The following is a 27,342-nucleotide window of genomic DNA, read 5'->3' as shown; positions in this document are numbered from 1 at the left end:
CCCCCCCCCCCCCAAAAAAAAAAAAAAGTGCATTTAGATACTGTCTGGCTATGAAAATTTAAAAAATGACTAGACTTAGCAAGTGGCAGGATAGTGGAATTGGCCAAAGGGATGTGAAGAAATTTAATGAAAAATAAATTTAATGAAAGATAAATGCAAACTTGTAACTAAATGTGTAATGTTCAAAGTTTATTCTTATGTTCCCTGTCATTCAGCTCAGATGTAATAAGGAGAACAGGGTTGTTTCTTAGCAGGATCTTTGTTTTTTCATAGATTGTTCTTGACTATCCCAATCCCTATATAATGATCAGTGGTGATCTCCTGAAGTGGTTTGATTAGTTAGTCAAAGTATCACCAGCCCTTTCTTTCTCAAGCCTATCATCAGAGCAGTGTTCAGGAGCAGACAGAAGGGAACACTGAGGGCTGTGAAGCAGCAAGTGGGCTCAGAGTGAGAACTGTGCCACACGCTCATGGCCTGGGTCTGGGTGGGCAGGGGAGATGTCCCAGTGCATGGCTGGGCTGAAGGGAGGGGGGGGTGGGAGGGTGAGGAGTGGGTAGAGAGCTGGGCTCACAGCTTGCTGTGCTCTCTGCAGAGCAGGGGGCCCCTGGAAGTCCTCCTGTAGAGAGCTCTCAGCAGTTGTATTTTATCCTCAATCGCAAACCTGTCAATTCAGGGCATTAATCACATTTTTAGTATTTTCATTACATGAAGTTTTCTATGTTCTGTTTATACAGGATTAGTGTTTCAGCTGAAAGACTGGAAGACAGGCTGAGTTTGGGTGGCTCTGCCACCAGATATGTAGAAGCAGCCTCACATAAAAGAAAAAAGGGCTATTATAAGCAGAGAGTTTGTAAGAATGATGAGCCGTAATTATCAGAGTTGGGAGCATTTGAAAACTTACTGATGACTAAGCCTCCATTTTACACCTCTACTGCCCGAATTCCCGGTCTGGTGGGATCTCATTTTTAACAGTAGCTACTTTTGCTACTGAGTCCTAATGGGCTGGAATCACACTTGAAATAATTTTATAGTTCTTAATCTCATATGCTGTTGTTGTAAATATCCTTTTTATTTTTAAACTGGTGAGAAACTTGAATCGTCCCAAATCTTCCCACCATCAGTTGCACTTTTTTTCCAACTTTCTGACTAGTTTCAAAGAGAAATTATGTTCTTGCTTTTTCTTCTGCTCTGCTTGTCTGCACTCACCTCGCTGCTGATCTCCCTGCTCACGGGCAGACCCACTCCAGATCAGTGATGAGTGCCAGTCATGATAGTTTAAGAAGCCAAAAGTAGTAAACCTGCTATGAAAACCTTGCAAGCTTGGAAGTGCTTAGGTGCCAGGGTTTTAAACTCATTGCAACTTTATTAATGGCACCCTGGGGGAAGAATCTTTTAATAGTAAACACATTCAAACAGATTTGAGCTTAAAAAGCTGCTTTTGCTTTGTTTTGGTTGCACATGTACTACAGCATTATCAGGAGATGATTTAGAGCAACAGTGGTGAACTCTTAGCTTGGATCATGTTGAACTGAAGGTTTTCCATGCCTAAAAATGTTTTTCCTGCTTTATAGGAGCTTCCCTGCCTCCCACCCCCCTGTAGCACTTTGCCGTTTAAAAAAAGCCATGTGTTAAAAACAGCATTCGTTGAGCTTACTGAATAATCAAATATTATTTCATTTTTTTTCCTGAAACATTGATTCCTGTTTTGCTTTTGAAACTACACACGTGCCAGTGTGCTATTCTTCTCCCTGGTAGTTCCTACATGAAATCTATTTTCCCTGGAAAATGGAATCTTTGTGTCTTTGTCTCCTCGCTGGCTTTCAGGCATGTTTTGGCAGGAGCTCCGACTGTCGAGGCACTGGAGAGGAGGGGCCTTGTACTCATTTGTCAGCTCTTCTTGCATCTGTAATTTTTGTCCACTCAGCAGTACTGGAGGGGTTTAAAAAAGGGGGAAAGCTACGAGCTGTTGAAAGTCAAACTCTTGAAATAATTGCCAGACTGTAACAGTTTGGGAAAGGTGTGTATGTGAGAAACTATAAATGTTTTGGCTAAAAACAGCTTTAGATTTAATGTTTTAGCAACTCCCCATTTCATGTAATTATATGCCTTTTCCCCTATATCTGTACATGCTATGGTACTGTGTTTATAGGCTTGTTTCTTGGGTGTTGATAAACTGGCTTTTTTTAATGGTGATGAAAATTATTTCACTGGTGTTCAAGACCTGTTTGTTTCCAACCAACAGCTTAATTTAAAACATTTAAAGTCTTCTCTAACTTTTCCTAATCCTCTGCTGCAATCTTCCTTTGCAGGCAATGCGCTTTCATCTTCTTGCATAATGCAACCAAACAGAAATTAGTTAATTTTTTTCTTTTTTATTAGAAGACAGATCACTTCCTACTGAAGAAAGCATTTTTCTTCTTCAGCTTTTTATGGAATATTAATGCTGATCTCCCCTCCTCATTTCAGTAGGCTATTTAAGCTCAGAGCTCATACTGTGAGCTGTTAATTAATCAGTGTGACAGATGAAGAAAGTATCCAACTATGAAAGAAAACCTTACTTCAGTGACTAACAATAAGGATGTGAGCCGGAGTGATTTAAAGGTGGTTTTGGGGTTTTTTTTTGTGAATGTGTGATAAGGAGTCTTAAACTGTTTGAGGTAACGATGGTTTTTTCACTCCGTTTGTGTCTCTGCACAAACATTAAAGGGCTCATCAATATTTTGTCTTGAACAGTCTAGACAGGAGTTAAAAGAGCCTCTTCTACAGTTTGAAGAGATCCTGTTTCCCATAATTAATAACAGGAAGCAAGTAAATAATGCTTTACTGACAAATGAAACTGCAACAGCAACATGCACCCAGAAACATTAGCTCCCAGCTGAGAAATGTAGCTGAGGTTTTTTGGTTTTCGTGTACAGGAAAAGATTGCTGTGGAAGTGCATTAGAGCTTTGCTCAAGTCTAATTCAGTTATGTGATAGCAGACTAAAAGTCCAGAAGTAATGATAACATATTTTAATTATTAGGAATGATTCCTGACCTTTGTTTACATCCGTGTTACAGACCAATACCTCTTCCCCCATCATGATTTGAAACTCTTTGAACTCAAAAGGAGATTTTCATGTTTATTTAAAAGCTACCACAAGGCATTTCAGACATTTCCTGGAACAAACTGTATATATGTATTTTAGGAAGATAAGAAATGAAAGGAAACGTGAGGAAAAGCTTTTAATTTTCCTCTTTTTGAAGTTTGTATTTTCCCCTCAAAGATACCTTTCCAGAAAGTAGTTGGAAACCCTTCCCTTCTCCTCCCCAATTTCTCTCATTAAAATCAGTTAAACAAAAGGGGAGTTAGATCCTCATCTCTTCCGTACCAGTGTAAAACCAGAGCAGCACTATTTATCTCGCTGAACTGTTAAAGTCATTTCAGTAACTCTACCTGCAACGGCAAAAATTCAGTCTTGCCCTTGTCTGCCATACTTGTGACTTTCTTTGGTTTTGGGGTTACATTTGGGGCAGGGGGAAGTTGAAGGGGGACAAGAAGGAGGAGGTTTCTGTGTGTGGTTGGGAGAGATGGTAGTTTTCTAACGGAGTGGCAATGGCTGAATGCAATATTCAGAAGCACTGGAAAGCACATTTAACTCTGTGTGCTGGACCTTAGGTCTGAGCTTGTTGAATTACATGTTCATCGTCTGGCATGTTGACTATATGATAAAACTGTGTAATACACTGTATGTCATCCTAGTGCTGACCTTGAAAAAAGAAAAGGTAATTTGTTTCACTGATTCTTAGATACACTAGACACTAAAATCCTACTTTAGCTATTTCATTTACAGTTAACTACTATAATTAATTTATTTTTTTATTTCCCCTCATAGAAAGCCCAATAGCTCATCTACTAAAAATGACAAGATAGGCCAAAGTAAGCCTGTTTGTCGGGCTAATGTTTTTCCTTTTCTGTACATTTTAGAAGATTAACAGCCGTTGCTGTACAGGAACATGGCAATGAATACTAAATAGTCTGTCCATAAGGCATTTTGGAAGGAATTCAGTAAACTCAAAGAAGATATCCTAACATTGTATCCCATAAATTTGTTTATTTTTTCCACTGAGTGTAGCTAATACTGTGAAAGCAACAGACTATATATCCAAAGAGAAGACACAGTATTTACAATACCTTGTCAGGTTAAAATGTTTACTGGCAGATATTTTACTGTTGACTGATTAAATAAGAGGTTTGAGCACGTATACCTAACTTTAAGCACAGGCTTTTTCCATTCAACTCAGTGAGATTTTGTATTTCCATAGTTCATAATTGGACTTTTGTTATTTTCTAAATGCATTTCCCTCCCCTGCTAAGTACTGAGTTCTGTCACCTTGAATCATACATGCCAGTATCCATCTAGACTTACAGCTTTTAAATGAGACAGTTTATGGAATATGGTGCTACTTGACACAAGTGCTTGGTTTCTTACTGCAAATAAATATCTGATGTCAATTCAAGTGACTATCATAATAGGAAGAAGTCAAAAAGACAACTGTTGCAGGTATGCTTTCAGGGTGACTCTATAACGTTTTATGTCAAGCTTTTTTTCCCTAACTCTGAACTGTAGTAACTAGTCAATGCCCGAGGGAAGTTTATTGCGGACAAGGTGCATTTTCTTTACCACAAATACAAAGAATTGTGTGAATTTTTCATTTATTTGGGACCTTTGAAAATCAGGTGTTTATATGCTGCACATAATAGGTCTAGGGTTAGAAATTTCTCTAAATAAAAATAAAACAATATACAAGCTTTTTCAATAAACAATTCAAGTATCTTCAATTGCACATCTCGGAGACAATTTTCATATCAAGCCTCATCTTTGTATTCAGCTTTTGATGTGCATTTTGCATAACTAAGGAGGAAAATTTTCATGTTTAGGGTGCTTCTTTTAGAAAAAATGTTATCCGTCAGTGGACACTTTGAATTCTTTGAAGTGTCAGATTTTACATTACTGGAGTTGTGTGCACTGGTACATGTAGGTTGGTTAAATACATATTTCAGAGAGATTAACAAGTATAGTAAATAGTCGAATGGTGTAAAATAAGGTTCCTGATACAGACCCAGTTTAATCTAAAAGATGATAATATGAAAACTACAGTCCTAACAGGACTAGGTATTGGTAGCCGAATTCTGTTATCTTAAAACTTACAGGTACATAGTTTCCAAGTGAAACTCTCTAGATAACTAGCAGTTGGCAGGATATTATCTAGATTTCCTGCTTATTTTATGTGGTATTGGAACTATCATCTTGTGCCTTTTTCCAAAACACTGAAGGCTGGATTTTTGTAGGGTATTATCCAAAGCCTGCTCTGTTAGTCACAAGGTTCAAAGTAACTGTAGGTACCCTGATTATACCACACCTTTTAACACAGTATTTCATTTTAATCCTCTAGGATTAATTAATTTGGACATATTTTAATTTGTGTGTTTGTGATTGAAACTGATGCATTCCTTCTCCACCATCTGTAAATATTTTTGATTGTCTAATTTATTCAAGAGTAAAGAGAAGATTATTTCTGATTCATCAGTAGGCTCCTTGTAAGAAACTTAACTAGAATAAAATATCAAAATTTCTAATTACATTCTAGAATATTATTTATGTATTCTAAGGGTTTATTTTTATAGTGCTTCACATCCCTTTAATTCACAGAAGCTGGGAAGCTCTGCTTGTTTCTTTTAAGCAATAACCTAATTTTGGCACACAATTAAAACAAGGTATTCCCATTCATCCTCCTTTTAAAAGAAATAATGATTGTATAGATGAAAATACTGTAAATTACTGTGAATGTGTGAAAGTAGATGTGTGCAGATGGATTATGACTTAAAGAATTTGCCTGAAATGTTACTTTTACTATGACTAATATTGGCCAGCTCTTGGAAAGTTCACCCTACTGTGTGTAGGAGCTCTACAGGCTGCCAGTAAGCACTGCAAAAGAAAAAATGTTCTGGGCGACCAGCAGGTAATAAAAAACTATGGATTACCAATAGGATATATGAGTTCAGGCATTTAATTTTCAAAGGTGTTCACTTTAGAGATTAAATTTTTAAAAAGTTCTAAATTTTTAGTTTCTTGTTTGTAAAATATGGAACAGAAGATACCTGCTAACATTAAAAGATTTTAAAAATTACTGTTCTCTGTAAAGTGACAAGACACTCATTGTTGCATTTGTTTCAGCGGAAAGAGCTGACTGATGCTATAGAGTGGAGAAGGCTCCTGGCTCTCTGAAGTCTTCCTCTCTGTCATACACCCTAGAAGGGTGCTGAGAAGGCGGGGCAATGCCCTGGGAGTCCTCACTGTGTTGTCTCTACCATGACAGTAGTAGTGTCAAAAAAAGAGAGAAATGCAAATACTCCAAATGCTCATTCTGGAAGGAAAGACTCTTGCTTTACATAAAACAATAATTTAAAAACAAAAGTAAAATATTTTGCAATACCTGTTTCAACCATCAGAGACTCAAAATGACATGCAAAACTGTCAATCAGAGGAGGAAGTAATAACCTGTAGTAAGGAGTTGAATCTTTTTTTAGCAGCAGAGGAGTAAGGGAATACCTGCTGCTGCTATTATTTCTTGATGTCCTAGTTTAAGCTCAGACTCATCAAATCAATGTGTATGATGTTCTTATTCCTTCAAACACTGTATTATTCTGAAAAGCCAGGAGATGGGAATATGTGATGATGAAACTGGATTTCTGTTTTTTTGTTTAAATGTTCTCAAAGATTTTGACACTACCTTGGGCTGCTTCTTTCCATAAGCATTATTTCTCCCAAGTAAACTAAATACAATGTGACCAGTTAAATAAGTGTATTTTTTATTTTTATAGTAAAGCATCGAGGGAGACAGAATAAAGGCCAAGAATACTTTCCTCTTCCACTGCTTTTTTTCCTGAATGGGGATAATTTTCCATTCTCACAAACAACAGGTTCTATTGTCTTTTGTAAGTAGCCAGCACTTTTTCTTTTTTTTCTTTTTTGAAAGTTCTCATTATTTATTAGCTTGTATACTTGACATAGGTGTAGTAGAAGCCTTACTTTATGATACAGGAAGGGAGTTTTGTTAAATAAGAAAACCACAGACTTTTATACTTTTTTTGCCAAGCTCTGCACAATGCTTTTTCCTTGAGTAAAATTAGTATAGAAAGTGGAACTGATATAGCCAACTTGTTTCATGAGTTCATAAATCATACCATTCAACAAGAAATTTTTAGTAAATAATTTTCTTCACAGTATGTTGAATAATTTTTTGTTGCATGTAGTGAGTCTTGCTTTTGAGTAGTATAGTACGTAATGCCTTCATTTTACTAATTAAATTAGCATATATAGAAATTACCATGTAAATGCTCTATGCCTTCAAGTTAGGACATGAAATACTTTTCAGTGTTTCTTCTCCATCTTATTTCACTTCCAGAAATTAAATCTGCTCTTCACCTGCAATAAGGTCATAACCTATGGGGGCATATGTTGTTCTACACTGAGTTTTGGTTTGCTGAAAGAATTTGGCCTTTGGTTCTGTTCCTCCATCATGTCGGTCTGATAATGGTGGCAGAACTGTGTGCTCTAGCAAGTATTACTGATGCTGCAGATACTATAGCCTGCTGTAGTGATGTTGGTTCTTTGAAGAGGTTTTAACAGTTCATTTTAATTCTTTTAATTATTTTAATTAATTTTTTAAAAAATTTTAGAATTTAGAATTTTTAAAATAGAATTCTGTATCCAGAAAAAATATTGTATCTCATGACACTGAGTTCTGACATTGCAGAAGAGTGCTATGACTCTGCATTTTGCATGCTTCTAGAAAAAGTTTATCTCTGAAAATGCAAACAGTACTTAGCAAACTGAAACCTGCTCTGTATTCCTTTTGTTACTTTGATTGACTATTAATAGCATTTTTCCTCTTAAATGTGTAATTATGTATCTGTTTAGTGATTATTTCTTTAAAATTTTTATACTGATCCTTTTACATTAAAATGCATAGAGAACATTCTATAAAAATACCCATCATAAAAAAAATCAACAACCTAAATTAACAGAACGCTCTGAAGTATATTAAGAGTAGTGTATTCAAGTTTTACTGATATTTTTATTTTATTTCTTTTTTTAATCTGGAGATGTCTAACCTTGGTGGGTCTCCCATCCAATCAAATGTGAACTCAGAAGAAATTTTAGTCAGACTCCACCTTTTATTCCCAAGCACAGTGCCATATGATTTGCTTGCACTTGATAGAGGAAGGATATATATTTATTAAATATTTGTATAGCTCTCTTTTAATCATAGAATCATTTCTAATTTAATGGGGTTTTGTCTTTGTAAAGAAATAAATATATCTTTTGTTGGACAATATTTTTTTATGATACTTTAATAAAAAAAATAGCACTTTTTTGTCTTGTGAGGCAACTTTCTAGTGTTAAAAACCAACAAAAGCAAGTCGATGATTTGCAGTGAGATTCACAGTGAGAAATTTATTTTATGGGATTTGTCTTAAATATTAAGATATCTCGGAATGGATATAGTTTTTGTACTTACTAGCATTTTCTCTTCATTCCATATCTCAAACAGATCAATCTTTACAGATCCTCTCAAACATTCCCTGATTTTTTTTCCAATGTATTCCTAGCCCTCTTAAAAGATTTAAAATGGAATCTGAAGGCTGTGGTAATATTGAGGCTATTCTGCCAAAATCCTGAGAAACCTAGAAGTTTTCTCTGTGAGAAGTTCCCTGCAATTCCTGACAACCAAACAACACAGTTCCATGAATGAGAAAATGGCAGCCTGCCACAATTTTGATAATTGTTGAAGATGCTTTTTAACAAGAGTAGCATTTCTTAAGCCTTGTTATCTATAATACTATGATGAAGGTTTCAAAGACCCAGGAAAATGTTGTTGAGTGCCCTTTGTCAGCTATGCATTTGCTTAGCTCTGGTCATAAGCAGAGGCTGAGAAGAACTTTATCTTGTCTGGTTTGTTCCAGGTACCACCTGTTTTGTGACAGTGGAATTTTCTGGCAGCAAAAGAATTATTTTAAATACAGAGCTGACTCTCTCAACCCTTTTTGTCTTCCGCCACAGAACTACACTAATCAAAGTCCAAAAGTCAACCTTCCCCTGAATAAATCTGCATGCCTCTTAACAATTGCAATTCTCTTTTAAAATACCTGAAAGGTCAATTTGGATCTGGGATGTGATAGTTCTATTACTAAAATTAACTACTTTATCTAGAGCACTGGTTAGGGCATTTTCATTTTTTATTAAATGGTTTTACTGGATACTTAATTTGAAAAGTTCACATAAGTAGTTGCACTTGTCTAAAATGGACTAAAAGCAATTTAATAGAAATTATGCGGTAAGTACTGTTGCATGTAGGATTTCTTGCAAAGTTCCCCACAAATAGTACATTTAGTTCTATCCTGGGTTGTTAATTATGCCAAACAACTTTGAGGTACTTCTGGCCCATAACATTAAACTTGGTAGGAGTCCACATTGTTTTTATGCTTGTATGAGGGTGAAATAAAATAACATGACTCACTATATTGAATACAAGTGACCACCGAATGCTAGATTGCTAATTTGTATGAAGTCCTGCACATATAGAAATGAATCCATGTATAGTATTCATTGATATTTTATTTCAACTGGCAAACTGATAAATATTTCATGACCATAGGTAAGCAGGAAATTTTTTCCAGTCCACAAAACTATGAGTTAAAAACTAGTTCTGTTCTACATTAAAATTTCAGTGAAATTTAGGAAGAATTAAGAGATCTGTCTAAAACAGTCAATTTGCTGCTGAATGGGAAACAGCTATTTTGGAGTCAATGTATCTAGTTTCGACTATAAATTTCCTTTTAATCCTTTGAAATGTTTTCTGAAGGAGTTTCCTTTAAAAATGGTACAACCTCACATGAAGTTTAACTTCATGAATCACCATCTTCCAGTTTGACAGAAAAACTGATATTCAAAGACTGCACTACTTGTGAATCAGGAGTCAAACATGAAGTGAAATTTTCTTACGTTTTTGGTGAGAAGTGGCACTTGATCCTTGAGGCAAACATTCATTTCAACCTACATGACACATCACATCACATTACTAACAAGTGCACTGGCAAGGCTATAAGATGAAATGCCACTTTCTGTTAAGTTAAAAGTAGGACACATTTTTTCTATTTCCGGAAGTTCTATTACTTCATATAGTTGCTTTTGCAAATGAAAAAATGGCAATGGTCCTATACAGAAGTGGTCTATGAATTACAGAAAAGCAGCTCATGCTGAGTAATGTGGCACAAGAAGATGCCAAGCATTTAATGAGGAGAGAATGTCGCATAGTCATGCAGAGATTACAGAGCCCACAGAATTTAGTTATGCTAAGTCTCTCATTCTTAACTAGAGAGGAGGATGAATGAAATATAATTACAGTTATATTTTTATTTTAGCAGGCTCAACAATTATGGTGACCTTGAAGATGTTTAAGATATTTACAGTACCTGCACAGAAAATACAGATAGAGAGAAAACATATGGGTTTTTTTAGTTTTGTTAACTTCATATCTTTTCACCGGTATCCCGATCTAGATTACTAATGTCAGCTTTTGAGGGTGATGTAAAACTGTGTTTATATGATATACCATATAGAATTGCCTAGATTTTTGTACTGTATAGAAGTGTCAAAATAGTCTTAATTTGCTTTGTTTAACAGTAGAATGAATGAAGGGAAATACCTTCCTGCAGCCTGGCAGTCAGGGAATGAGCAAAGAGGAGTTTCTCATATTACACATTCTGCATCTGAACAAGAGCCCAGATGAACCTGAGTCTCCTGGTGGCTTCACCAGTAACTTGAACTTTCATTCCCCAAGAAGGGGAAAAGAAAGCTTTATAAAAATATTTCAGTCAGTACTAATAGGTTTTGTTTGTTAGGTATTTTATGAAATCCCAGCGTTTATGTTGGAATTGTGTTCTACATATGGCTAAAAGCAACCAAAAGGCTCACCAGTAGAGATAATGGAATGAATGAAGAGAATTTTGTTCTTTGTTCTGTAGTTCAAGAAATTGCCACCTTATAATAATTTTTGTTGTTGTTTTAATAGCTTTGACATTTTATTTTCAAGAGTTTGAATCAGTGGAAGAAGAAAAACAAAGACTTAAAATCAAGAAATAAGATGCAGTGAAGAATGTAACTAGCTCACAAAAGCTTTTGCTTAAAATAATAAAGACTGGAGTTGTAATTAGCTTTTTTGGAGTGTTTTTCACTCCAGCTGCACTAGACAATACTCTGACTTGTAGTTAATACATACAGACATATCTACTTATTTTCCTTTGCATTGCAGCATGTGTACTTCCCTGATTGGCAGCTTGCCATTTATGTGTGGAAAACAAGATTGTGTTAGCAAGAGGGAGAGACAGATTTCAAATGTCTGCAGTGCACAAATATCTTATTTACATTAATGGAGAAGAGATTTAAGTTTTAATTTAGTTATTTGGATCATAACTCACTTAGAGCCTCCTTAAGGCTAGCCATGAGTTACAAATAATTGAAGTCAACTCAGACTGCCCTTGCAAGATTGCATATTAGGACCACCTGTTAGTTTCAGTTAATGGTGGTAGCTCTATGTAGATATCCAGCAAGAGTAGATACATTCAATAAAGCCACTTATTCTTCTCTTAATTCTGAAACTTAAATCAAACTGCTGAGATACTCCTCTGCAGAACAGAATTGTGAAGGCATTCTATATTTTTTGTTAAAGATTGTAAGTTGGAGCAAGATGATTGACTACAATGTTCTAGAAAATAAATACTCCTTACTCCATTCAGGAACTAAAAAACCACCATTAATATCCCATACTTTCTCTCAAATCAGAGAACTGATGTAGTGTTCTATCAGGCACAGTACTTCTGCCCTTTTAAATGGATGTACTGCTAATCTTGAGGATCATTTGGCACCAAATTTGTATTGTCTAACTAGGCCAGAATGGTCCAATTTATAGTAAAGCATTTGAATGAATTCTATCTCCATTTGGAAGCTCTTGCTACATCTTTCTATTTCTCTTGCTACATCTAAAGTGAAACCAATCATGAGCAGAACCAACTGTAACTCTAGGTCTTGTCTGAGAAGCCAAACACTTCCAATATAAAAAGTCAGGTTCAAAATACTTACATGGAACCAACAAGATTTAACCAACTGCTTAAATTCTAGAAGACAGAATTTGTTTTACTTCTGTTTAAGCAAAGATCTTGCAAGTTTTTCATATCTTAAGGGCACAGAAATCTAAAATTTTTTAAAAGTACTTTCAGGCAGACTCAGTTTCGGACTTTAGTTTCCCAAAGTCCCTTTTTTCAGTGTCCCTCTTTCTGTTTAGTGCATGAAGAGTGCCTGTAGTAATTCAGGTGTTACAGATGATGGAGGAAGGTACCTAACATTTTCTATGTTAATAATTACAGACAGAAAAGTAGTGTGTATTTTGGAGACTGTGCCTGCCAACATAAGGAACTGAATAAACATGTTTTGGATACTCAAAGGCAATGCCTTTCTAGACAGAGTACTTGAATTAGACAAATGAACATTGAAGACTTTCTGACATGGGCTGTCTGCTATAGTTGCATAAATCTGTGCAGAATGAGTACTCAACCAGAATTACTTGAAAAGTGTTGACAGAAGTATTGCCAAATGAAATAATTCTCTATTAGTTCTGTAAAACCAAGGTGGTAATCAATGAACACAGTCACTAATATATTAATGATTTACTCATTAAAGGTGATAGGAACTGTGGGACACCATATTAAAACCAGCAGTTTGATCATCTCTATTCCAATCTTGCATTTTATAGTTCTTATAATGAACTAGGGAGTACAGTAGTTTCCCTACTGTAATCAGCTAGAGATGACACTATTGAATCCTTATAATCCACTGGTTTAACAGTATCTCCATAGGTTTAAATAAAATCTCCAACTGATACAACTAACCTTCAACCTAGCTTTGCTGTTCCTCCCACAAGGAATTAATTCACTTCCATAAAGTAAACTGGAGCACATTTTTTTCCTCCTTTGCCCCTTATGTTTCCAAATACAGCAGTCCTGATCATCTAGATAGGTTTTGTCAGCTGAAACAATAGAGTGGGCAAGCAGATTTTTCAGAGAATGCAAAATGATCTTTTAAGCATCATCAGTAGCCTCTTAAATACTTTTGATTTCGGTGTTAAGAATTTCAGTGTTGAGAATCCATTTTCGGTGTGTGAGAATTCTGATGTCATCCACTTTGCTTTTCTTGTCCACTTTTATCAAACTTCCTTCACCCTGTGAGCTGGCTGGTAATTATGGTGACACTAAAGAAAGGATACATTTCAACAGAGGTCAGAAAAAGTTGGGTGGTGTAATTTAATCTTCTTTATCAGTCCCCACAGAATTCTCTTTGTCTTTTCTTATTAGCCAAATCTATAATGTCTTGTTAGACAGCTCTGATGCTAGCTTCACCATTTTGAGGATAAATCAGGCCCTCTTCCTGGTACAGTTTCTGGGATTTCTGATGAGAAATCAAATCTTCTAGAATCTTAACTCCAAAAATATAATGTGAGTTCAGATTCAGCAATCTGATATAAAAATGACATGATAACACGTTGTGTAAATTTTAAAGCATACTTGCCCTAATCCATTCCACTAAAAAGACTTTTCACTCCAAAATCACTGTACTTACTTCCTCATCTTCTTGCTCTAGCATATAAAACCCATGCACTTTCCAAAGTGCTCAAATGAAGCAACCTAATTTTATTAGGCTGCTTAAAGGACAGCTAGTAAATACTTAAAACACCTGTTTACATTTGAAGTTTCTATGATTCTTTCAGTCTGAAATAAGTTTTATTAACTTTTTATAATAAGCCACTTATTGAATATTTGTTCCTACTAGAGATCCTTTAATAAAAACAGAAAATACCTGTTAAGATCAGTGTTACAAGACAGTGGGTCAATCATCCTTATGAAGAAATAAATGTAAAGGAAGAAGTGTTTGAGTAAGAAATGTTATTAACTGAAAGTAGAATTTTTATTCAAGAGGATAGAGAGAAATGAGATGTTCTTTCAGCATCACTGAGTCAGATTAGTGCTGGTCTGTTGAAGAAAACACTCACCGTTTGTTTTGAAGAGAGACTTTGTAGGTCTTGTTAATCTCAGTGAAAGGTAGAGTTACCAGCTCTGGAAGGCAAAGGTGCCCAACCTCCATTTACCTTATGGCAAATGTCTGCATTTGTTTTTAAGAAATCTGGAAGTAATTTGAGGATGAAAATAATGAGTATTCTTGTGAAAAAGTCTGTCTTAATGTTGCTTTTCACTGCCATGTTTAGGAAATGTGTTCTTGATTTATCAAGATAGATATGATATGTAAGAATGAGAATGGCATTGTATGAGGGAGACATCTGCTTGTCGTTCTTAGAGTAGGATAAAATGTGAGACTTTTCTGAGGCTATGGGAAATAAGTTTTCAGTACATGAAATGTTTTGAGTTTTAACTAAAAGTTGAGTTCTCCAGTGCCACCATCTTTTAAAGATTAAATCCAGATGGCACTATATGGAATACAATATCCATTGTTCATACTTCTTGAATGACTTGGAATCATGTGTTAACATGATGAAACCAGATGGGATGTTCAAACACTAAACTCCATTCAGTGCTAGCCAGATGTCTTTCCTGGAGGATGGGGGAGGGATCCTCCAAATAGAAATTTCATAAAAGATATTAACTGTCAAATTTTGAGCAATTGATTCAAATGATAAATATATTATATTGGTTATTCAGTAATTCCTTATATACTTTTAGGTAAGCTTGATCTGATCTCATCTTAGCTCCTGGCTTCAGATGTAGGTTTATCATCTGATCCAAAATGTTTGTTTATTTCTCCCAATTTAAATGAGTAAGTAAAAGTAAAATTAACTTGGCAAGTACACTGGGAGATACAGGGCTTGCTTTTGTGGCTCAACTAGCATCTTACAAAGAAAAAAAAAATTGAAAAAGGGCACTGGGTAAGTGAAAAGCGACTGGCACTAAACTGAAAAAAAAATGTTTGCTAAATGGTTAGCAGTCACTCAGAAAGGTTGTATCTCTAAATTCCATTAGCGAATGTTTCTATAATGAGCCAGCTACATGTGTAGCTACATTTGCACAAAATGCATGGCTATCTTCTTGTGTCTTAAAAAACAAACCAAAACAAAAACTCTTCAGTTATGCTACCTTTGACCCTTACACAAATTCCACTACAGTGGGATTGTAACAGTGTGGAGAGATTGTAAATATGTTTAGACAGCTGGTACAGTCTGAGGCCTTCTTAAGGAAATGGAAAACAATACAGAAGGTCTTCATTCAGAACTATTCTCATATAATGAAGAATGCCCAATATCTTTCAATTCAGAATTCCTTTTTCAGTAAATCTTATTGCTTGTCATGAAATAAAGTATGAGTTTTCAAACAGAACAATTGAGAAGTAGGTCTCCCCCACATTTCTCTTTTATGCTATGTTAACCTCACTTATTTTACATTTGTGCAGTAGAAGAAATGCCAGCCAAGTTAAGTTTCTAAATTTAAAAATACTGGATGACAAATCTTTGGCAAGGAGGAATGCACAATTCTAGTCTTCGTTACGCTTGCCACCTCCTGTTGTAGAGAGCAAAGGAAAAAAGGAGCAGGAAGCTCATTAAGATCTTGTAGCCAAAGGCCACAACCCCCTCTCCCATAAAAGTCTCACATTTTCTTCACTGTCTGCTCTCCCTTTGCAATGTCCAAAACATGCAGTGAATTCTGAGGGCATCCAGCAGGAACTCATTGCTGTCTATTCTGTGTAAATCCCAAAGAAGGGAAGAAAGGGACAAGACATAGGCACTGCATAGTATGTTACCCAGCAGAGAGGTCTTAATACAGTAGAATGTTTGTCAATTAAGCCAAGTCCCTCTGGTGATTTCAATAGCCTTGATCTTCTCATAACCTGTGTATGCAAGGCACCAGTCTCCTTCCACCACGAGTGTGCTGGAAACACATGATACAGTCCTAACCCACTGAAGTGTGTTGGGATGATGCTAAATATGATCCCCGTGCAAGATGCTACAAAACGACCTGCATGGGTATGGGTGTGTTGCCATCTTCCTTGGGAAACCAACTCAAATGGTTATGGAACCAGGAAATATATTCATGCACTTGATACACATTCAGTGTTAGTCCCTCTTTCCTTCGACCTATTTCTTTCTTAAAGTTCAGGAATTTTTGTTTTGTACAAATTTAAACCAGTCTTTCAGATAAAAACTTATTAATTCCGCTTTGAAAAGGACATGAACTTTATCAGCTGTTTAAGTAACTCAGGTTTCACTTCTTTTTTTTAACAAGACTAATAGATAGATTTTAAATTTTTTTTTTAATGGGAAAAATCTTAAGTTACCCAAATTTTGCCACTGGGCCTGCAAAATTCAACTAGAATACTCATAATAATAGAATAGTCATGATGAATTGCTCTCAAAATGAAGTTATATAAACTTTATTCCCTGAACATATGTACAGAACTGGCAGAGGATATTGGTTAGAGGGATCTTTTTTCATCTTTTTTTTTAACGATGTGTTTTGTAGAATTGAAATGTGTATTTAACCATAAAATAAAACATTGAAACAATAATAATAAACAAATAAAACTAAAAAATAAAGTATGCAAGTGAGGAAAGAGGAAGCTTGGATTTAGGGGAAAAAAAAAAAAAAAAAAGGTTTGATGAATCCCAGAGATTGAAGAAATAGTGTCCTATATTTTGAATTACTGAAATTTCATGAGACAATGCTTGCTTTACCATACTATTTTGTGTTTTAAGGAACATTGTCTCTAATTTTACAAGTAGGCAAATCATTAAAGAGAAACTAATCAGATAGTAAACTGGCTATTTATTTGAGGTTTCCACTAATAATGAAAATGTAGATTTGAAGTCCTAATCTTCCTTGTGTCAATTTAGTAAAAATATTTATGTATCATTAAAAGTGAACTGCTCCACAAAAAGGCACTATTTTGCTTGCATTTATGCTTTTAAGTAAAATTTTAAAATTTCATCCTATCTAGAATAACTTTTCATATTTACGGCAACCAGTTCCAATTTTTACATCTTTACGTCGTGCACACTATATTCAGAGGAATACAGCTACCCAAGGCAGAGTGGTTTAAAGAAGCAGGTTGGATGGGGGTAGAAGAGATGGGTGAGAAGCAGCTCACCAGCAAATGGAATTCACAAGGGGACTCTGTCTGTAGTTTTAGAATTTTGTGAACTGATGCTCTGGAGCACACCTGAGCTCTGATCCTTACAGTGCACAGGATCTGGAAGGAAGGATTTCTTCTTTTCCATGTTTATGGCATATTAAGGAATAGTTTACTGGAAGAAAACTGTATTTTAAGTGTTATGCAAGACCAAAGTATTATATAACCCTCCCAAAGACAGGGGGGTTGGAACTAGAGCTTCCAACCCAAATCATTCTCTGATTCTACAAGAATTACAAAAGGAGTCACCTGTTTTCTTGGGGGTTATGTTTGTTTGTTTTTTATGGCTTGTTTCAACTGACATGGAAAAGAACTTTAAACCATCTTTGAATTGTGCTTGGTTTTAATTTCCTTTCTTCATGTAAAATGTGTAGTGAAGGCATTAGAAATTATTTTAAGTTAGAGGATGAGGGAAATATATATTCACAGAAAAAACAGGTTCAATGGACAATTTCCTGTATTTCAGACACACTTATTGCATGTAGAAGGAACTGATAATTCATAAGGGTAAATGAGTTAAGACAAAAGAATAGTATCCTACTTCTACCATGCTGGGATTTTTTCTGGAGATATGGTATGGTGTGTAACAGTTGTAACAAATTAGTTTAGAATTTACAGAGAATAAGCCTTATATGAGTCTTCCCTGAAAGACATGATTTTGAAATTTCAAAATAGCAGAAGACTAAAGGAATTTATATTTTTGTTATCTATTTTTTTCTCTGTTTAAATTAGAAACTTGACTAATTTCAGTTTTATTCAATTTTATACTTGCAAATATATTGTAAAATCATTTACAAACATTACAAGAACTGCATCTCAGATTGCAGTCCTGAAAAAGATTCATAATATCCATCTAAAGCAAGACAAATTAAACTACTTTTTCCAGACAAAGAATTCTGAAGTTCTGTAAGTGTAAGTACCCAAATGGCTGCTTCCACTGATACACAGCAACCTCAAAAGTGATGATCTTGATGAGCTAGTAGGAGAAACAGTGCAAAAAAATGACTTCATTCTGTTTATTTCAAGTCCAACTCTTCAGTGCTGTGTGTTTCCTTCACAGAAACAATGTCTGTTTTCAGTCTACAGAAGTAGTTGAATTCTCAGCTGTGCAAAAAAATACAATTATGACAAGTACACTTGACCTTCACTGAAATTAAGGGGAGTACCACCTGCACTAAATATGTCTTGTAAATAGTGTCAGGAGCAACAGCATACAGGCTGACTAGAAATCAAATCCAGTTGCATGGTTTACTACAATAATAATATTTCAGGTTGCTTTAAAGTTTTGACTTCTAATTGTACCTAACTCTTAAACAAGGAGCGTTGATGAGTTGTTAGCAGCTGTGCTGTGAACAGGAGAACTCTTTGTGCTGAGATAAAGCTGCCCAGCTCTAGAAATAGTCTGTCATGCAATAAACAACATTTCATTTTTTTACTTGATTCTTTTGTAGTCCAAATGTTACAAATGAAATCAAAGAACATAAGAAAACTGTTTCAGGGCACTTTCCAAAATATTTTAATCCTTTGTCCTCTGCCTGCTCCTAGAATAAACTAGTATAGTGAGATCCATAATTTCTTTTAAAGAACAAAACCTTCTCCAAAACCAAACCCCTTAAAACTATCTAGATAATGAAGATGTAATAGGGAATATTATAGATATATTATAGAAATATTACAGATAAATAGATGTCATAGGGAAACAACAAAATACTCTTTTAGAAAGACACAGTATACTGCAGGCTGCTTGTCATATCTGAGACAATCCAGTAAAATAAATGCTTTAATCTAGATTCAAACACATTTCTGTCATGGAAGTTTCCTAAACGTAAACCCTCATCAGACGTCATTACCTTGAAGTAATGCTGTACCTAGAAGAGGTGATATCCTTGGTTATTCTGCCTACACAGTTCTGACTGGTAAGGTTCTTCATAAAGACTACCTGCTGCTATTCATCTATTTTAAACCAATCCTTTTCCTCGTTTCCTCTTCAGACTAATGAACATTTCACAGCATAGCTCTGTGAGGAAGGAATGTGGGGGAAGTGAGTTATTTAAAGCTTTTAAATGTCTAAATCATAACTTCTAAATTTTTTTAGGCATAGTTAGCTGGAATAGATCACAAAGTGCAGGAAACATCTACTGGGCAGTCATGTATTTCCAGTAAGCTTTACACTGCAGTTGTACAGAGTGCATTTTAGTACATGATATCATGCTTTGGAAAACTTATGGATCTTAAATGCCAGGTCCACATCTGATAAAGCCGTCAGTCCTGCAGCATAACATGAAATAGGGAAAATGGGTTCCTTGCCCACAGCGGCAGGAAATGCCCATTGATAGGCTTTTCAGAAACAACGTGAAATCTGTAACGGTCTCAAAGATGTTGATACCCAGCTTATCCTTTCTCCCCAACAAAGTCAAATTGCGAGCCCTCAAAAATCTTAGCAACCATCTACTAAATATAAGGCACAGGTGAACAAACATCACGTATGCATGTGCCGTCTTTTATATTATCTGCATCAATGACAACTGCAGAACTTATAGCATCCCCTATTTAATATAAATTTTACTACACTCTTTATTTTTGTAAATCAAAATTGAAATTATCCAGACCTTATTTAGTTTAGTTCTTTTTAGTATTAGTCTGTTGTGTTTTTCTTTTAAAATTATATCAGTCTCAATATAATTAATAACGGTACAAGAAATCAATTTACTTCTGAGGAAAATCAGCTGAAGTGCATTGGCTGTTTTGTAGCAATGGGTTCTGTTTTTGTCTCCCATTTCCATAGCAAAGAGAATTAATTTAAGAGAGATCAATAGCGTTGCTGGCATATGTTGCATACTCCTGCTATAATTCACAGTGCTGGGGAGTATGTGACATGAGTTTAAACTTAATCTTGTATCTTGTATAGAATTATGCAACTGGAATACCCTTACAAAGAAGTTTTTGTTTTTATTAATTTAATGCAATAATAACTAATAAGGGAAAATGTGTAAAACAAATCATTGTGTGTACTTCGGATAAAAAAAAAAAAAGAAAAAAAAGTGCTATGCCTTAATACTGGGTGTAAGGGATGTTGCTGTGTAAAATGCTCTGTGCACTTTGCAGTGTGTGAAACCTGCAGAAACTTTCCAATAATGTTAAAGCACTTGCAAAAATGTTGCACCTGGAGCAGGGAGGAGTGAAGAGGGCAAAGGTCATCATTAGGCATTAAGACACTGACTAAACAGACTTTACACTCGGTGAAAAGTCCAGACAACCCCTGCAGTGTCATCTTACAACTCTGGTTTTCTTCTTTTCAGGACATAGTAATCCATAAATACACTCAAGTCACCAGCTTAGCTCTTCCCCCCTTCTCCCCCTTTTTTAACTCTCCTTTCATTTTTAATTCTTGCATAAAGATCTGAAATTTTAACCCTTTCTAGGACTTTTAATCAACCTTGGGAACTGCTTTTCTTCACTGTTGTCATTCAGTGCACTTACTATATTTTTAAATTCTCTTTTTTGCAAATTATCCTCTTAGAAAAGTCATTTGAAATCAACTAAAAATAATGCTGGAAGACAGTAGCACAAACTCAGTGTATGGATAAGACATTCTGCAAAATTATCAGATTTCTATTTCTAAAAAAAAAGGCAGTTATCAAACTCTGTAAACTACTCAAATACATCCTTGTTCTCTGAAGCTTCTTAACCAGAGACTTTATGTACAATATCTCATGGTATGTAGTATAAAATCTGGTTTTACAGCAACTTCTCAGTTTGTTTGTGTAGATGAAACTAGTTTCAACTAGGATGCTGCAAGAAAATAATCATTTTGCTTCCTTTGATATTTTTTTAATCAAAAAAAACCACCCCAACCCTCATTAATTTCTCTAAACTGGAAAAATTTAGAGGTAAAACACAAAGAGGTTTTTGTACTTTTATCATACAATTAAGTCTTTTAGTTTTGCATCTATTACACTTAGTAGCTGAAAGCATGAGACCAAACTGACTTTAATCATTTTATCTGATCCCCTTATCCACATCCCCTAGCTTAAGAGACTGGATAGACTCCTAACATAGTCTGGAGCCTTGACAGTAAAAATAAGCTGGTGAAATACAGCCCATCAATTTCATGTAACCATGCCCATTTTGCTGACTTCCTCTTCTTGTTCTGAGCACTGCACGAGACCGTGCTTCCACACAGGATATTTCCTTCTTGCCTGCTACTCCTGCCCTTCTGCCAGCCTGACGAGATAACCAGCAGATCTGCCACATTGCCTTTTTCTTAATTTTTTCCAACTCCTGAATACCACTGACACTAGATAGCTGAGAGTCCTTCTTTCATACTGTGCATGAATATTGATTAACCAAAACATTCAGCAGATTTTTTTTTTTCTTTTCAACAGAGATCCCTCATATTTGCTCATGGAGGGAAAACAAAGTTTTCAGTTCCACGTGTGCAACACCATCATTTCAATTAGTCACAAAATGGCAGCCTGAAAAAACCTGTGAAATCTCATGATCACTTCAGGCCCACTGATTTATATTCCAGTGCAGTGATTTTTAGAGTTACTGCCCAAGGGTTTCTAACTTGGTCTGTTCAATGGTGGGAATCAAAGAATCGCCAATAAAAACAGAAAGGTGAAACTGGGAGCACAGTGTAATGACTGCCAGTGAAGGGGGCAAAACCCAGCAAAGGTATTTGCTTCTCATAGCAAAGGGTTCTGTAGAAATTAGAGACACATTTCAGCATTATGCTTTAAGCACATGCTGAGCTTTGAGCATGGAAGTGTATTGCTAGATCGCCTTCAGGCTTTAAAAGTAAGAATATGCTCAACGCCATTACATGATCAGATCCTTGGTGCACAAATACTGGATGTTTAGGGCTCAGGTTTCGTACGGTGCAGCGTTTTAGCCTGCGGTTAGTCTCACTGGTACCATGGGGCAGTCTGTTAAACAAGCCATTACTCTACGGGAGTCAGCATTTTAATGTTAGGCCTTGCGTGACAGCACTTTCTGTTGAGTATAGAGATTCATTACAAATGGAGTTGTATCTTACACATCCTATATTCTGACTCTTTTTTTGCATGTTAGCAAAAAATAAAATGTTCAAGTACATGAAAAACTTGAGAAAATTAAGCTAGAACTGAGTTACATGAGCCTCTTGAGAAACAGGCTTTGTATCTTGTCTAGTTATAAAAATACCACACCACAAAAGACCTGATTCAATAACAACAACAAAGACTATTGTTCTGTCTGGAATTTTATATTCTTTTCAAGCATCTGAGGTGTCTCCAGTACCCTTTGCTGTGGTATCTCAATGCTGACCTCGCAATAATAATCACAGATTCAAAACTTGAATTCCACTAATAGGACATAGACAGAAGCCAGTCAGCTAAATGATTTGCCCAAGGCTACAAAGTGTCTTGCTGCAGAGCTGAAACCAGACCTTTTACACGTCTGCCTGGCCAGTCCCAAAATCTGTGCTTTGTTTTATGTTCTCAGGCATGTTTCTTCATGCACATGTTACTTGGACTGCATGCTTGACATATAGTAAAGTCCAAGCTGCCCACTGCATTTCTCATGGATTGTTTTTCAATTTTCATTTTAAAAGTGATTGGGGTTTTAATAGAAACCTGATTCAACTGAAGAAGGCTATCGTACTGAAATAATTTTCATAATTATTTTTCAGAAATTATTTTCAATAGCTGTTTGGTTGTTTCTTTAATCAATCTTACAGTGATAATCTGAAACCATCAACAACTTAAGCGTAATGTTAAACTAAACTGTGAATAGTAGAGGGAATTTGTACAAAATAATATTACAGGAATAACAAATCTCTTGCTATTTTTTTTCCTTGTGTAAATAAACCCCAACCCACAACCCCCAAAAACCCCACAAACAAAATCAACCAAACTTGTTCTGTACTGCTTTCAATTGGTCTGTCCCCATCCCCTGCCTTTTCTTCTAAAGCTAAGTGGGTAAAATGAATCCTTATCCATGGACTATGTAAACGTATGAGTAGGACCTCATGTATATTTTGCATGCTCTAGTTGCTAAATCTTTATAAATATTGTTATATTACTCCGTATATCTCACTAAATCCAATTAAAATAATAGGTAAGACTATAATGATGTCATCTGTGTGCATATTTCTGTAGATAATGTTTGTGTGTGATATATACAGTATTTACAATCTGTACTTTGCATGTAGATCACACAGACACAAGTAAGACTGTGATCACCAACCCACATAGTGTGGGTGGGGTGTGTGTGTGTAAAATCTATTTAGGCAAATTAATAGCGTTTGAAGATTACAGACATTCTAAGGGTGAACATTCTGGACAGTGTAAAATTATATTTTTCTGACATTTAAAAAATATTTATGTAGGGTTTTTTTTTCATTTGAGAAGTACCATATCCTTCATTAGAAAAAGCAAAGCAGTTCATGCTTTAATTCACTCACACCTTTCCTTTTTTTAGTTCACTCTGCTTGAGGGTTGTTTGTTTTTTGGTTTTTTTTTTTTAATATTTGGCATTTAAATGATGCTGAGTACCTGTTTGTCTGGTGTGTGATAGACATACTTATTCCTTGCATACATTTGTAAGAAGAACTTGTGATGATTTTTGCCTGAACGTGACCACATTTTCTGCTGTACAAATAATATAAATTAAATATTCTTAATTATTTTAGCTCATGCTAGAAAAGATTCAGGACAAAGGGGAGATTGATGCAGTTTGCCTTACAATGGCCCTACTGATTTCTCTACTGGCCCTTCCTCTGCACATGGTCAATTAGAATTGAAAATCCTGTGCTGATTTCATTCGCTGGAATTTTTAAGCAGGTCAGGAAGAAAGATGTTATTGAAAGGAAAAGTCTCATCTAAATAAGAAAAGAACACGTGGCCATCTGGTCTAACTGTACCATGCGGAAAGTCATTCTGGCTCTGCCGTAGTTTGAGCTTTGCAACAGTTTGCCAAAATATCAAACAGAAATCTGTTTACATTAAAACACTCTGTGCTTTTTATCTATAAAAATGCAATGCACAGTTCTCTTCCTATCTGTAATGCATGAGCTCATTTGACCCTGTTACCTTATTGAGACTGCCTATGTTTCTGGTAGGCTCTGAAGTTACTTCTGCTGTGTAAAGGTGTAAGTGAAACAACCAACCTTTTGAAAGTTTTAGGAGTAATCCGGAGCACTTCATACTTATGACTAAAACTTCCATTTCTGCTTGAACTACGAAAGGCTCAAACAAGCAGATGCAACAGAGGAAGCATGGAGTGAAGAGGGGAGAGTTTAAAAAAAGAAATTAGAACTTGAAGTCTGTGCAAGTAACACCATGGAATTTGCACAAACAATTGGAGGCCATAGGCTAAGAGATGAGCTGTAACAGACATCAAATTTTTAAGGAATGTAGTCATAAATATGCATAAGCTTCCATGACTGCTTTGTTTCAACATCAACAATTTAGAAGTTTAAAGAAGTCAGCAAAAAAACGCAGGTCAGAATTTTTCACATTTAGGTAAATAAACACTTTGCGTAAAAAGCTAAAAGACACAGCTCCAAATCTCAGGTGCCTGGACAAAAGCAGCTGGAGGATAATGCCATATTGGTTAAAGCACCAGGCATTTGTATCTCCTACCTACTTTAGTCAGAGCTGCTGAGCACAAAAAAAAAAAAGAGACCTTACTGAGAGAAGCAGCGTTCACAAAAAAAGAGACCTTACTGAGAGAAGGGAAGAGTGTTGAACAAAACATGGAGACAGGGGCCCTGTATTCATATGCCCAGGTTTAATGCTTAACTCTTATGTGATTAGTCATTACTTTTACATTGACAAACAATATATAAATTGCCAGTTGAAATATCCTTTCTAATACAAGGTAGTGTGTAAATCACTTCTGAAGTTTAGAGGAATTGATTTATGCAGCATTTCAGTCTTTAGGAAAGGGATAAAAATACGATTGTTTATTGTCATTACTTTAAGAAAACAAAAGTCAGCAGTTCAAAATGTAGCTGCAGGCATTATTTTGAAATACATTTGTGAAACATTAAGTGACAAATTTTATTTTTCAAGCATAATATGCCAGGAAAAGTAGAAAGGAAATCAACATGTTAATACTAGTGAACTTGTGCAGGTACATACACATGTGGTTTACAAGTCTATACTTCTCATATATGACCATTGTGTTGAGTTTGCTTGTATATCTCATATAAGGTACACAAAACATTCCTTCAGAAAAGTGGAAAATCCCTTGTTTTACAAAAAATAAGGCAATACTAATTTAACTGCAGCTCTCAACTCATTCTCTTCATTTCTCTGAATTTTCTTTTCTAGAATCTTTACCATGCCTGTGGATATTGTTGCCACTACATGCAACCTTTTGTTTGTATGTGCTGCTATTTGGAAGTTTTTTCTGAGACTAAATTTCTGGGATACCTATGCTGTGTTCCTTTTTTTAGCAGTGTTTATTAGCAATAGTAAAGAAAAAAAGGGTGAAAAAAATCCTATCTTTCTATTAAGATACCTGTGTGACTAAAATATAGTTTAAGCCTCTTCAGGGAGTAAATTAAAAGCAGTGTATGTGTGTGCACGTGCATGAGTGTTTAAAAACATATTTTAAGTCTTTTTCAGACAATGTCCATATTGAAATGCAAAAATTAATCATCATGTGGATCATATCGTAATTTGTACCAGAAGACAATGCAATTTCGAAGAACTTTTAGAAAATAGGTCCCCACGGCATACATTTAAAAATTAAATAGAATAAATGCTTTGAATCTCCCTTTTCCCTGAATGTCTCTGCTAACCCCACCCATAGCCACACCAAACAGAGAGCAACTATTTTGGGGAGTACTGCATTCCCAAGCCCAACTTTCTGGCATGATGATACTGGGCCAGTCAGCGTTCCTCTGGGCTGTGGCAACAGGAAGGCCGGGGGTGCAAGGCCAGCTAACTAGTCCCCTGCCATGCTCCCCTTCTTCGGTTTGAAGACAACCTACTTGCAAAGCATTTCACTATTGCCTTGTTTAAAACTGCCACAAAACTGTCGAGAAGATCTTGCTAATCTCTCTAAACCCAAACATTCGAATATTTCAGTTTGACTACCTTCAGATGTAGGCCTATGTATAGGAGCTGTTTCCCTTTATGTAGTACATTGCATACGTATACAAAATCTCCACATAGTATCTAAGAGGTGCACGGCAATTATGCTAGTGATGCATGAACTTAACATAAAATACTGCATTGACTGTAAAGCTAGAGTAGAAACCACTGTAAAATAGGAAACAGTGGATGCCCCCAGATACATGGTGCTGGGAAGTGTATATGTGCATGTTTTTTACAATAACACGCATATATGTTTACAAAGTTTCTTATTTCATATTTTCTGCAAATCACAATGAAGTTGAAACCGAGCCTGGCCAACATAAGGAGGAAAGGTTTGTGTTTGTCTTTAATCTTTTTGCAGCACAGCTCAGACTTCTGTCTGATCTGCACATAGCAGAGCAAGGGGCTTGCCGTGCATTGCGTGCAGGCTCCTTGATTGTGGAGGGTAAAAAAAAAAAAATCTGGCTGGAATCCAGACAGGCGAGCGCAGTGCTCTGTTGATCATTGTGTCTAGCCTTCAGGTGTCTCAGCTCACAGTGGGCGGCGGTTGGGGGAGGGGGAGATAACAGGAGGGCAGACAAAGAATAAAATGGTGTATTTAAAGAAAAAAAAAAAAAATCATATGAAAAAATTCATGTCAAATGCTTTTTTTTATTAAAAAAAAAAATGCTTCGTTTAACGTTCCTTTCCCCACAGTGGGAGCAAGCAAACTTCTGTCCAGGAAGATTTATTTAAGCTATAATTAGTAGCGTCTGGAGTCTTTCAACAATTTCTTCTTATTGCACTTAATTTTTTTTTTTTTAGAAGAAGTCTGCTCATCTTTCACTCAGAAACAGTTTTCACGTCATGCTTTATTAGAGATCCAGCCCAGCCAGGACCGAGACAGATTTCTATTGTCTTTGCTTTTTCCCTTCTGAGCGTAGTTTTCAGAATCTAACTTTTGGTAGGGGAGGCGGGGGTGGG

General features: G+C 35.7%; 1 protein-coding gene across 11 annotated transcripts in view; it reads right to left on the bottom strand.

Annotated features, from left to right (window-relative positions):
• LOC113482599 overlaps positions 1-27,342 on the bottom strand; it is a 65,681-nt gene that overhangs the window by 36,978 nt on the left and 1,361 nt on the right. The window contains exon 2 of one of the 11 annotated variants that reach the window (XR_003398877.1): positions 14,148-14,278. The exons of the other annotated variants lie outside the window; for them this stretch is intronic. The gene's annotated coding sequence lies outside the window, so the exon portion shown is untranslated. The remainder of the gene's footprint in view (positions 1-14,147; positions 14,279-27,342) is intronic. 11 annotated transcript variants of the gene reach the window in all.

Source organism: Athene cunicularia (assembly GCF_003259725.1).
Source record: "Athene cunicularia isolate RWA chromosome 8 unlocalized genomic scaffold, athCun1 chr8_part1, whole genome shotgun sequence".
NCBI classification, from domain to species: domain Eukaryota; kingdom Metazoa; phylum Chordata; class Aves; order Strigiformes; family Strigidae; genus Athene; species Athene cunicularia.
Note: the sequence above shows the minus strand (reverse complement) of the source record. Positions and strands in the feature narration are given on the sequence as shown.